Source organism: Callospermophilus lateralis, chromosome 4, assembly GCF_048772815.1.
Source record: "Callospermophilus lateralis isolate mCalLat2 chromosome 4, mCalLat2.hap1, whole genome shotgun sequence".
NCBI lineage: Eukaryota > Metazoa > Chordata > Mammalia > Rodentia > Sciuridae > Callospermophilus > Callospermophilus lateralis.
Window position 1 is genome coordinate 16,761,811 of NC_135308.1, and position 14,396 is coordinate 16,776,206.

The 14,396-nt window shown below is 38.7% G+C and overlaps 1 protein-coding gene across 4 annotated transcripts in view; it reads left to right on the plus strand.

Moving 5' to 3' along the window:
- Psd3 (pleckstrin and Sec7 domain containing 3) overlaps window positions 1–14,396 on the plus strand; it is a 480,958-nt gene that overhangs the window by 306,290 nt on the left and 160,272 nt on the right. The gene's annotated exons all lie outside the window — the stretch shown is intronic.

The following is a 14,396-nucleotide window of genomic DNA, read 5'->3' on the forward strand; positions in this document are numbered from 1 at the left end:
TATCTTCCACTTGCTTCCAGGTTTATACACAGCCAAAGGAAGAAATACTGTGGGCCATTCCTGAGAGGCAGGAGTTCCCTGTGTTAATTCAGGGGAGCATTATTTTTCTTCAAGCACCTGTCAATTTATTTGCATATTAATATGATGGCAGACATTTTAAAAGTAGTGAGTTATGGTGTATGCTCTGAATCTTGCTATTCCAGTGGGGAAACACAACCAGTACCATGTATGGAACAATTAACAAAAGACACCAACACTTTGTAATTGATGCTTATTATGAGGTTCACATAATAAATGCTTAATGGTTCAGAGAGCCAGAGTTTAGTGGAAAGCTTTTTGGGGGCAATGGAAATGGATGAGCATTAGAGAGAGATGATGTGGATAGTGGAGGGATGCCTCTGGTAACGAGGTAGGGGTTAGAAGATGGCAGAATATGGGAGATGGGTGGGAACATGGCCGATGGTGAGTAGGGATGGCAGACCCGAGTTCAGGTTGCAGAGTTGTGTTTGGTTACCGAGAAGCTGTGGCACTGGGCAGAGATCGCTGGAGAGTGTCCTGGGACAAAGAAGGTCAATATGCCTTTCTTGGCCCATCCTGGATTGCTGCTACTTCCTCTTCCTTGACTTTAGGCTTTGGGAATGAGATTGATGTCTATTTTTATAGATTTTATTTCAGTACGTATAGGGGAGAGGAAATGGAGAGAAACTTACTATTTATCCATTTTCAAAAGATAAGCTTATCCCTGTTGTGGTTCATGTATTACCCAGCTGATGAGAAACACTTGAAACACGTATATATTGAGATTATCACCTGTGTTGAGGGATTTTGCCTGTGCAGGAAACACAACACACAAGAACAGGTACATTTTTAGATTGTGGTTTAACTCCTTTATTGTCTTTGTCAGCTCTAAAAAGCAGACCAACCAAAGGTTAGGGTGAGTGTTGCTGCTTTAAAAGAGGGAACATCCTGCTCCTGTCGAGTTGGGGAATCTCTAAGACTCTGTCACATACATTTTAGTCCCACTGACATATTACTCCCACGTCCTTGTGGGTAGTAAAGTTAAAATTTTAAAAATGTTCTTTGATCTTCCACCCACTGATCTAGTAGACATTTAAGTTCAATACTGCTTCTGGGAGAAAGGGGAGTTGAAATAAAATTTATACTGTTAAAAAAAAAAAAAAAAACCCAAAACCAAAGTCTCCGTCTGCACTAGTTTAGAAATTATAACAATAAATCGGCTTCCGTTTTAAAATGTGTTGTTAGTCATCACACTTTAAATTACATGGCGTTACTATTTGTGACCTACTTAAAATCTTTGTCCCTTCAGTGGGAATAATGTGTGTGCCGCTGTTGGGTGACTTGTAGACTTTTAAAAAGCTGACTTCTAATTGCAGCATCTTTTGATTTCAATAGACTAAACACTGACTGCGGTTGTCTATGGGCTGGATTTTATTGGGTGAAGAAGTGTGATGAGTCTTTGTCTAGGGAGCCATTTAATAAATAGTTGCTCTAGTAAATTAAATGCCTCCCTCCTGCTCTGTATAAAGATAGGACTTGTTTTTCCAAAATGATATCTATTTATGCAGGGTGATTCCTGGAGTAGGAGACAAAAGACCAGGAGGTTCCCTGGACACCTAGTTCTGGCCCTGGGCGCGCTGCCTAATCTCCCACGGCATCACCTTCATGTATAAAATGAGACATTCTATTATTGCCTCACTGAATGTCAAACTTCTAGGTTTCTGGGGTCCTACCCATGCCACAGAAGTTTGGAGGGGAAACGGAAGGATGAACACTGTAGTCTCTGGTCCTGTGTGTTAGTCCTAGTGAGCTAGAGCAGGGCTCCTTCATCCAGACAGACATTTCTAAGCTTATCTCAAGGAGAATATTTTCAAATAGCACCAGTTCCTTCCAGTCTCCTGGGAAGCCTGTCAGAACTGTGGTAGATCTTTTTTCCAGAAATAATTGATCCTTAAAGAGAAACCATTAAGATTAATTGACAAAACGGCATCAGAAATGTAAGCACACCTCATTTTGCCAGCTGATGGAGTGCTGAGGGGCATCCTTCAGGACAGATGGCAATGGAGCCTCATCCCGGCTCTCAAGGTGAGAGGACTTTTGCTTCCAGTGGGATATGGACGAAGAGCTCTGCTGCAAAGCCTTCTTGTCCCAAGAAAATCGTACACTGTGATTTAAACTCCTTATCCTCAATGGCAGATGAAGCCTCTACCCTCAGGAGGAATATTTCTATCTTCATGCTTTCTTTTTAAATACAGGATCATTTTGGTTTCCCTAAATTTGGGGGTTTGGGGAAGAGTGATACATAATTAGAAAAATTAAAACCTTTAGAACATCACCATTAACAATGAGGTGCTGTTTTTGAAAGTGACCTTTTAACTGCATTTTTTTTTTCCCCAAGACTTGGGTCTTTGTAATTATGTGTGTGTTTAAAATGCACCGAGCGAGTGCATCTGCACTCCTGCGGCAGGGACTGCGTGCCATCTGCAGAGCACTGTGGGGGTGGCCAGGCAGGGAGGAGAATTCTGTGGTAAAGACTGGCTTTTTCTTTTAATCTTACTGGCAAATTCAGTATGTTCTTAAGAATCTTTTGCTTTCATTTCACTTTTTGGTCACTTTGTGGTCACTTTGTGTGTATATTTTTTATTTCAATTGTATTCAAGAGCTTCTGATTCTTGCCAGGTGTTAATTGCTGTAAACACATATAATTGCAGGTAGTTTAGGGATATGTGGAGCTTTGGGATTTTTTAAAAGTGTTTCTTATATTACTTGCCTTTTTACATAATAAAATGGTACTATTTTCCTGGATATTTTATTAAAATGTATTGAGTACCCAAAGAGTCATCTTCAGAGGCTCATAGAATGCAAATGTGCCAAAACATGTAGTCCAGAAAACATCTAGTGGTTCACACTGGTAGGAATGATTGGAATGTACCCATGCGCTTCAATTCCACTTCAACAAAATATGGTTATGTTTTGTATCCAAAGCAGGAGCTTTGAGTTTATGTCGAATTTTCTATCCTACTTTTCTTCCTTCAGGGATTATGTCTGAAGGTTTTTTCTGCATATGTGAGTTCCCCATATAGTGGATAATGGTAGTAATTCTTAATATGAAGCTGGTCATAATGGGATTGCCATGATTTCCTGTGGGTTCCTATTTTACACTTTGGGGCATGGAGATCAAGAATGTATCTTTTCCTTTCTGATTTCTATGAGAGAAATATACTTTTCTCACTACAACAGAAGAAGTAAGATTTGCATTATTTAATCCTTATTAGTATATAGTTCATAATATACAAAATACTTTTTTTACCTGTTATCTTAAGTCTTTGACAAACAAAACATATCGAATTTGCTGTATTCCTAAAAAAAAAAAAAAAAAAAAAAACTATTGTGGTTAAATGAAACTAATCCTAAAATAATAAAAAATGGGCAATTTTAGCATTAGGAATAAAATAACCCAGAACAATCAAATCAGACCTTCTCAAAGTTGGACGTGTCCATAAGTCTTATCCAAATGAGATTCTGTATATACATTTTGTTAGTTTTATATAAAATGAGCATGTTGTTTTAAAACAAGATAACCAGTACCACGTAATAAAAAAGATATATTTGACTTATCCTTTTACTTTCACCATTGTTGCTCATATGGCTTGAAAATTTCTTTTTTTTTTTAACCTCTGGAGTTCTGAAATATGGACTAAGTTCTGAATTTAGTAGTTTGTCCAAGCAGAAACTCAATTCAGATTTTCAAATTTTCATAAAGTAGTCAAAGTCAAAATATGTCCTGGTTAGAAGCAGCTTGGTGCTGCACATCAGACTTTGTACTTGACAGTCTCGGTGGAGTGCCCTCCTCCCATTCTTCCAGGGTGCCTTCTAGAAACCTGTTTATCAGCCAGCACAGAGCAGCATGCTTCTGAAGCAGGCTGCTGGGCTATTGGGAACCCCAGCCACCTAATTTTCTACTTCCTTAGCTCTTTCATTTGAGCCTTGTCCTCCTGATCTGGGATAACTGTTATCACTGACACGCTTTAATCCTTTATTCTCACAACATCTTGACATCAGCTGCCTGACAGTTTTACAGATATTTGTGGCAGGCAGGTGGCGTCTTGAGTTCTGTGACATCTGTTTTGCACAGTCTGAACCCGTGTTGAACTCTGCAGACCTAACTTGCCTCCTCTTTTAGATTGATTTTTCATTTTAGTTTAGTTTAGTTTTTTGTTGTTGTACTTTGTTTTGTTTTCACAAAATCCCTTTACTTTTATTCTATCCTGCATTAGGAAATTTTCCTGACTTTCTACTTCATTCTCTTGTCACCTTGTTTTTCTCTCACCATATGCTGTCTTCTGAGGGTTCTTAGGGCTTTTACTTCAGATAATATGCCATTTCAGGTCTTAGAAAAGCTTCTCAAAAGCACAGCAAGTACTTGAATATGTGTGGTAGTCATATTTGCTTTCTGTTAAGACATTTTATCCTAAGATAACTAGTTGTGGTGGCACATGCTTGTAGTACCAGCTGCTCCAGAGGCTGAGGTGAAAGGATTGCTGAGCCCAGGAATTCAAGGCCTGCTGTGCAATGTAGTGAGGCTGTTTCTAAATAAATAAAATAAGTGCTTTTGTTATATCTTTTAAAACATGTATTAAGCATTTATTTTAGCAAACCTTTAAAGTGCTAAAAATGTACCAGCATTCCTGTAGCTCAGAGGTAATCCATGTTTTGAATATTTCCTTCTAGTCCATTTTTTGTATAAATCTAAAGTATCTTTCTTCCCTCCCTTTGCCTCCACTTGCCCTTAAGAATGAACCAAAACCAACACATGCACAATAGCATACTAAAGTGATAAATTCTCTATGATTCCTTGTGGGGGGAAAAGGTAATCTGAGCATGTAACGGTAACAGGGAAAAAAGCGTTAAATACTGCTTTAGGATTCTAGGTGAGTGAAAGTGGACCTGTGGAACAATGACTGAAATAAAAGGCTGTTTGAGTGTAATTGATGATTATCATCAGTGCTAACCTCAAAAGGGTAGGTCCAGCAGCGAGAGAGAGGGTACAGTCAGAGCTCACCATGGAAGGTGCATCCTGAAGCAGCTGTGAAATAAATCCCCTTCCCATACTGAAGTACTTGGAGAAAGTCTGTTAAACCCTTAGACAGAAATGGGAGGGGAGGCATGAGCCTGTGGACCCCAGAGGCAGAGCTCACTGGGTGCCATTTGAAGGCTGGCTACAGTGGATCCTTCAGGGTCATCTTTGACATTTAGTCTAACCCCATGGGACAATTTAAAAAAAAATTTTTTTTTTAATCTTCCTGATCTTGCCTCTGCTAATTTATTGCACATGGGGAACTTTGAACAGGTGAAAGTTTATGAAATAAAAACAGAATGATTAGTTCAGATTTAATATATGTGTGGAAAAAAATAATGTTTGGGGGTTTTGTTTTATTTTTATTCTGACACTCTTAAAATGGCCCTTCATCAAATCAATATTGTGGCTGCTTTGGAGAAGGTAAAAGAAATTAAAGTCAACATACAAATGCATAAAATAGCATATATATGCAAATGTGTTTAAAACTGATTCCCCCCACCCCCCCTTGTTTCTTCATCCTGTTTTAAAAATCTGAGCAAAATGTGTTTGGGCTCAGAAATGTAAAACAATATTGTAAAAAAGAAAAGCATAAACAGTACATTCAAACCACAGTTATTCAGATGACCTCAAACCAGTAATAGATGGTCCTGGCAGAGTGAACGGTGGCCAAACTGGGCATGTACTCATAAATAGTTCTCCCTGCTAATCTGTTTTAAATTTGACATATTCTTTTAAATGGTTCAATTGTGTTCAAAAGTAGGCCCACTGTGAATGGGAAGTTGGTGGGAAAATTAAAAATAACAGTTCACTTTGGCGATTTTATTTTTATTCCATCTTCTTGTTTTGTCTTTAAATTGTATATTGGAGAAAGAAACAAGTCTTCTTGATATTGGGACCCCTCTAAGATGATTTAAGTGCTACTTTTCATTTTTGTTCCTTTGTAGGAATGTGTTTTCGTGTGTGAAAAAACAGATTTTCTAAGTTTGGAGATATGGGTTCTTTTTTTAAAGGTGCATCCTTGATTAACCACATTGCTCTGTGTCTGTGAGACATACACATTGAGAAATATTGCCTTGTAGGCTTTTCTTCCCATTCTAAAAGTATACTTAAAAGGTATACTTCTGTGTAAGATCAACTTAGCCATTTAAAAGCCGTGTGAATGTTTTTAAGCCATGGACTTAGATCAGGCATGGAGAATGCAGAAGTAGTGTCACCTCTTTAACTTCTTTTCATACTCAGAAACGCCACTCCTCTCAAGGCCCACGGGCTTGGGTGAGCTGGCCTCTGGCCACATTCCCAGCCTCATTCATGGCTTACCAGATTCCCTCTTGCTGCTCAAGCTTCAGCTGTCCTGGCCTCCATGCCACTGTGGCTATACTGGCTCATTTCTACTGCCCGCCTTTCTGTTGTTCTGCCCACCTGGAATACTTCCTTTCTCTGACTCCCCTTCATCAGGCAGGGGCCTGCTCGGGCACACCTTTTCTTACAGGGATCTGTTCCCCTGAAGAACCTGGACAGGTAAAAGCCCTCTTTTGCTGCTGGAGTTCCAGTGTCTCAGGCACAACTGTGAGGTGTATAAGACAGACATGTGCCTGGAGGAGGCAAGTATATCTCTGGGAGTGTTTCTTGGGCATTTAACCTTGACTTTTCTTCAGTCTTTCCAGCAATCTGTCAACTGTTTAACACCTGGTAGATCTTCCAAAGCTAGCTGAACAGATTCTGTTCTCTGTATGAGTACCCCAACCAATCCATGTGTCTAGCCTGCCCACTCTGAAGTAGCTCTTGGCCCCCTCCACCATCACACTCTGTCCTTCTCTCCTTCCTTTGTTATTTAAAGCACTTTGAATGAAGCTGCCTGGAATTATGAGTGCCAATTTGCTTAATCATTTGTTGGCTGCCTCTCTTACTAAAATTTAAGTTCTATGAGGGGAGGTATTTGCATTTTTTCCCCCTGTGCCTGTCCCTACCTAGAGCAATGCCTGGCACACTCTAAGTAAATACTTGCCAAATGAATTTACACAGCAGGTCTAGTTTTGGTAGCTGCCTGGAAGTTGAAAGAGGAAGAAACTGAAGGCTGCAATGGGGTTTAGTAAAGGAGCAGTATTATTAGTAATAAGAGGGGGTCAGAGCAGCAGGGCGAGTGGTGGTTGCTCTTCCTGCCCTGGACTGTAATAGCTGAAGCAGAGCATTAATACCTGTGTTTGAGAGATACTTTAAAATGATCTTTCATTTTAAAAAATTCTGTTATATTTAGCACATGAGACGAAGTCCAAAGCCTTCTGCTATCTAGAAATAAATTGCATTCTAAAATTACTGTCAACTTACAAGCCAGAGAGTATATGGAGCACTTACCTTTGTTGAACCATCTGAATTAACATAATTCAAAGAATAGCAAAATATTGTCTTCCCTTAAAGGGTTAGAATTTATTGATGGACAATAAGCAAATATATGGATACAGCACTAAAGCAATTATTAGATCTACTCGATCTAGACCAATGCTTTTTAGATTGTAGATTGTGACCCATCAGTGGATCATAACTTAGTACTTGTTGACTAGTGTTTCTTTTACTAAAATGGAGTTGAAAAGAAAGTATACTGCACCCAGGAAAAGTTAAGTATTAATCTTAGAAACTTGATTGAGATATATAGGTGTGTCTTATATGTATGGGGTCATGATAAAAATGTTCTTACTTATGAAGGGTGCAGTAAAACTTTTGAAAAACACAGAGGGACAGTTGTATGGTCTGTACTTCACTAGTGATGGCTCTCCCCAGAGGGATGACTCAGATCAAAGGCTAGAAATTCCCCGGTAGGGATATTTACCTTAGTATGTTTTGAAGCCCTGGACTTAGACCTGATTTGTGGTGCTATGTTCTGAATTCACATGGGTGGAAAGTGGGGAAGGAGCAACAGATCTCTCCCATGGTCAGATACTTGACCACACAAGGCCTTTCAGAACAGCTTAGAGGAACTGCCCATTAGAATTACAGCCCCAAGTATGAGAAAGGAGTGTATTACTATCATTTTCTCCGTGTTGTGTGTGTGTGTGTGTGTGTGTGTGTGTGTGTGTGTGTGTATAAGAAAGAGTAAGTCTGAGGATGAAAGTAAGCCCCACTGAAGCTGTCAGTTGCACACAATTCCCCCACAACCTTCCAACCTCCAGGGTTAGGCTGGGCACCTCTGCCAAGATGGGGAATAAATATTCTCTACGTGATTGGTCAGCTTGTCTTTAGAAGCAGGTTTTTGTTACCTGGGATAAGAGCAGAGAAGGTGAATGTAGGTGGCGATGCCTGTTCTCTCCTCTGATGCCCTGCACAGTTAATTCTGGCCTGAAACTTTCCTGTCCTATTCAGTCCAATGAATACTGCACTGTGACCTGCTGTCCACAGAAGACAGACTGTTTGTTCAAGTGTGCCCTTCAGGGTCTGTCTTCCCACCCCAAACTTTCCAATCTCACACTGGACTCTTTTGGGGAAGAGTATTATTTTTATCTGTTTTGTTACAGTTCTGGTGAGTCTCATAAATGAGCTGAAATGAGCAGGAGGCAATAAACCTGGGCTGCGAATCTTAGTTGTACCACTTCTGACCTCAGGAATGTTATTAATCATCTGAGACTTGCTGTCTCAACTGGAACATGGGAGTGATGATAACATCTATCTCTTGGTCTTGTACTTTCTGTTTTTATGAGATAATTCATTAAAAAGTATCCGGAATTCTGCCTGGCAGTAGTAGTAGTGTGTTTGTTGGGGGGCTGCCAGCCATAAATCCCACACCGCCAGTCTGCCAAGGTAAGCAGAATAAACCCTGCCCCCAAACTGCCACGAATTTGGTCAGAAGCTAATTCCACAAATGTTTTTTTTAATATCTTCAGCTCACCTGTTGCTGTTGGGAATATAGAAGGTTTCAAGGAGCTTGTGGTCTCTGGAAGAGAAGAGTGTCCTACACTTGACACATGAGCAGAACAGTATAAATGGGTGGTGCTGTTGTAGTTAGGTGAAGGGTAGGCTTTCTGGCAAGGGTTGGAGGGTGAGCTTTTTTGAAGGACAGGTAGGATTTAGATGGGCAGAAAGGAATCTGGGGAAGAAACAACAAAATGAGAAAATGAGTGTGTGATATGTATGGGGGTGGCAACTAAAAAGATAAGCATCACTGGAATATGGAATTGAAAATGGAGAGTAGTAGAAATCAAATTTAGATAGAATAACTATGGGAAATTCTGAATAAGAATTTAAGTCAATCAAGAATCTTTGTAAACTCGTTCCTTCCTTTTTCTTCTAAAAAATCTAAGTGACAATTTGTTAAACTTAGGTAAAATTTATTTCAGTTATGTAGCCAGTACATTCTTTACCAATAGGTGAAACTACTAGGAAATCATATAACACTCATGTATTTGCTTAACTGACATGGCATCCAAGACAAAGGAGTGAGAGGAGTTGGTTCATGTCATTGAGCTAAGGCAGTTCCACAGCCAGTTCAGTGGAGAGGCGTTTGCCTCTGGGCCACAGACCTGAGAGCCCCTCAGGTACAGCTCTGTATCTCCATGCAGGGAGATGGCCAGTTGGATCAAAAATATATCAAGGCTGTTTCTACCCTTGACTCTGCACACATGGGCACTTCCAGGGCTCTTTTGTAGGGCTCTTCTGTAGGGCTCTTCTGTAGCTCTTTGATGGACAGATAACTAGCAATGAGTATTTCTTTAGATATTATAACATTCAGTCAAGTTAGTGTCAGTTCCTTTTATGGTTAAGCTATACTTCTTTTTTTGAACCACTGTGTGCTTATATAATACATAGTTATAATAGAAAAGTTAGAAACTATAGATGAGCCAAATATGAGAAAAAAAATTCTTCCATAACATCTTTCAGAAATCGCATTGTATTCTGTGTATTAAACACCATTTTTCTGCAACAAAGAACACCCCCAATCTCAATTGCTTAAATGTATTTCCCTCTTTGATTACTTGTTGGTGACTGTGGAGATGGTATAGCCCTGCTCTGCTCCCAGTTGTCTGTTCAGAGCCATCTTGAAGGAGGGCTGTGTCTGGGCACAGCCTCATTCTTGTGGTAGAAGGGAGAGCCCGAAAGGCAGAGAGCTCGGCTGGATGTGATGTGGGTCATATTTTCTCATAACCATTGGCCCAAAGCATGTTAGTTGGCACTGGCCAACATCATTGGGGGAAAGTTCTAAGATTGTTCTCACTGGAAACCTAGGAAATAGAGCGTATAGGAGATAGTTGTGGGAAATAATACAATTTATGATAGTCTTGATGACAAATGTTCTTTCTTCACACACAAAATATGGGTTTGCATACAGTAGCACAGCAGCCACATTGCCCTTTCTTGCTCATGAATGCTCCTTTCCTTCCATAAGCAAAATACATTCCCCCTCTCCCAAAGAAGAATCATCCAAATATAGCATATGTTGAGTCCCTTAAGACTTTTACTATACAGGTATAAACACATATTTAAGTGTTTGTTTTTTGTCAATTAGTATATTTAAAAAATCTTTGCATATCAATGTTTCTGCAGAATTTTAATGCTTGTACTGTCTTCCATTATATAGGCTATAAGTTGCTTAACCAGTCTTCCATTGGAAGAAGTTTTTATTCATTTCATTTTTTGCTAGTTTTTACAGTTGTTTAAAATTAACCATTTAAACATTTTTTTTCCCATTTCCTCAGGAATTACTGAGTCAAAGGGATCATGCATATATTTTAGTGCTTCTTATTTGTATTACAAAATCGTTCTCCAGAAAGGCCAGTTGACAGGTGGTCACAATTTGAATTTGTTTTGCACTGGGGAGAAGGACTCCTGCATACTAAATAGGGGCTCTTCTACTTCTAGCAACTGCAGCCCAAATTTGCATGTTTTGTACTGACTAATTTTGACTTTCATGATGTTTATTGAAATTCATGTTTCTTCATTTTGGAATTGCCTATATATTACTTTTTTCCAGTTTTTTAAAAATTGGGATGCTTATATTCTAATTTTTTACATAAATAATGCAGACTTAATTCATGAAAAGATCTAATCTTTAAAAAAATCTTTATTAAGGATTTGAGCATTATTTCATACCCTGTCATATATGCTTATGTTTTTTCCTGGTTTGCCTTTTAATTTTATGTATGCTACTTTTTTATGCTTTTGAATCTTAAACAGGGTGAAGATATTATTATGAATAGCTATCTTGCATTCATAAGACAATTTGAAGGGTAGAAGGAAGAGCACAGAAGCATTAGCTAGGAGGTACCTCTTTCCCTTAGTAGGACTGAGTGGAAACTCAGAGAAACAGCAGGAAGCATTGGCTTCCCTGTTCTCCTTTACACTCAGTGTTCAAGGTTCCCACTATTGATGTTTTTCTTCCCAGAACTGATCTTCTTCATTTAGAGTCCCGTAAGAAAACATGCCCATCACATAGTACATCTTTGTCATTGGCAGTAAAGTAGGTGCTGGATGAAGGTGTGCCATTTTTCCTTCTTCCTTCCTAAATGATCTCAGGAGTACTAGTGTTTGAAGAAAAGACAGAAATTTATCTGTTTTCTGTTGTGAAGCAGCATTTTGGTACATTATGCCTTGCTGTAGTCCTTCTTCATCTTTTGGCATCTTTTTTAGATCTTATATCTTATCTGCCAGGAACTTTTTTTTTTTTTTTAATAAATCAGCTGCTTTTTGAAATCATTGCCACTGTTTTAGGATCAAATTGTTGATACTACAGTAATTTCAGGGTTAAAAGCACTTTGATTATTGTGAAATTTATTGCCAGTATACATCAGGCCAAATTCTGAAAATGGTAGCTTGGTAATTCTGTCACATTCATTTCTGTTTCAGCAGTTTTCAAATGCCAGGACTGCTTATCAACTTTTAGGTTCAGTGTGATTTATTCTCATTAGAAACGTATTGATGTTATTTTACTCTTTGTAAAGAAAACTGAAGGTCAGCAACTGTCTTCTTAGAAATACTGTCCATTGTTCTATAATCAAGTAGTCTTCTGCTGAAGTTGGTTCATGTTATTTTAACTAAAATCATTTCTAAAGGAATTCTCTGGGGGTCTGTTTTCTGTGGCTGATTATTTATACCAGCAAAATGGGACAATTCTAGTTGGAAAAGGTTGTTTTAAACTTCTCCTTGAAAATGCCCAGTCCCCTCAAAGTCCATATCGTGTGGTGCTAATGAAGAACTAAAGGAGAGATACTTCAGTCTTATGAAAGTGCTTCATCACAACCTTTAAATATCTTGGAGGAAATAATAGCTTTTTTATTTTACATTTTTTAAAAATTTATATGACAGTGGAATGCATTACAATTCTTATTCCACATATAGAGCACAATTTTTTATATCTCTGGTTGTATACAAAGTATATTCACACCAATTCATGTCTTCATACATGTACTTTGGATAATAATGATCATCACATTCCATCATCATTACTAACCCATGCCCCCTCCCTTCACCTTCCACCCCTCTTCCCTATCTAGAGTTGGTCTATTCCTCCTATGCTCCCTCTCCCTATCCTACTAGCTTTGATCATTCTCAGTAGACCCTTCCGAGCTGGCTTGGTTCTGTAGTTACAGGTTTCTTTGCACATTGGTCTCTGACCTTCACTCTTAGAAACAGTGTACTTGAATGAAAGTTCTACTGTGCTACCTGGTCTGTGCTGTACGTTCCTTCCTGGAGTGGCTCAAACCCCCAGGCCCCCACAACAGACCAGTGAGAGTACAGGCACTGGGTTGGGGGCGGGGGCTTCATTTTAAGGCAATTCCAGTACTAGAGAACTACAGGACCTCTCTTTTAGCTTTGACACTTGCAAATAGAGAGTTTCTGCTGGCAGGATTTCTTACAAAAACATCAGAAAGAGGTGGAGAAAGACATTTAGGGAGAATATGAAGATGGCCTGGCAATGACAGGCGACTTGTAAAGATTGCCTCTTAAGGTACCAGATGTAAGGTAAACCATGAAAGTAACATTTTACGTGATTTTTCTTGTCTTGTAATTCTCAGAACAACTCCTTAGGTAGGTTTTATGCACATTCTGCACAGACACGGTACTTTCCTGGTTTACAGAACTGGAAACTGAAACTTAGCACCAATAAATAGCCCAATAATGGCTCATCTGCCAACCCATCATCTTAATGACTGTACTGTCTTGCTGCAATACAATTTATTTAACTAATCAGATCATGTTTTGAAGTTACCAGGGAAAATGTGAATCTGCCAGAGTTACAAATAGTTCCTTCAAGATGATCTTAAACATGAAGAAAGAACTTTTGGTTACAAGTGGACTGTTTCAGCCTTACTGTATAGATTAGTGAATTGATTATCAGTGTGGTACCTGGTGTCAGTGAACATCAGGCATCATGGTTTTAAGATAGCCCATCGATTCCTTGGAAACATCTCTGCCTTGAGAAGATGTTAAAATGTTAACACTAATGGAATCTTAAGGGGTTTTGTTTTTGGTTTTGTTTTCAGTTCTTTTACAGAACATTACTTAATTTTCACATAGTTTGTAGACAAAGTCCCAAGAGCTATAAACAGTCCTCTGAACACAGTATTTCACACCAGTGACATTTTCATGTTTTTGTTTGTCAGGTTGAAAAAGGCTAAGATGACATGTTGTCCATCAGTCTTTACTTTGTAAGTTTTTACACCAGGGAGAGCTGATGGCTAAGCAGTTGTAAAGCTCTTGAAATTGGTGAATAATTTCATTTTAAAATAAATATCCACTTAAAGTAAAACTCCAAATATTAATAAACTTAGCACATTTGGAAAAAAATTCACCTTGGAACCTATTTGTCTTGCATTATTAGGAATCAATGTTTATTTTTCCTCTCCAATGAAGGATTTCACTTATGTGATGAGATTAGCATGTACACTTTTTTGTTAATACAAATCATCAGCTATATTCTTTCTTTTTTTGTGATACCAGGGGTTGAACCCAGGGAATCTTAACCACTGAGCCACATCCCCAGCCCTTTTTTACATTTTGTCGACCTGGTCTCACTGAGTTGCTGAGGCTGGTTTTGAACTCTTGGTACTCCTGCCTCAGCCTCCCAAGGTGCTGGGATTACAGGGGAGCACTACCTTGCCCAGCTAGCTATTAATGATGACTATGATACTGTTTTGTCCTTCTTAATATGTAACTATCTATGGGTTTAAAATTTGTAGCAAGCTGAATGAAACTTGTTTGATCATTGAAATTATTTATGCCAATATATATATCAAGATATATCATTTCCCATGACCCTCCCCCGCCAAAAAAAATCTTCAGTTACTATATTGTTTTATGAAACTGTAGAGCTTTA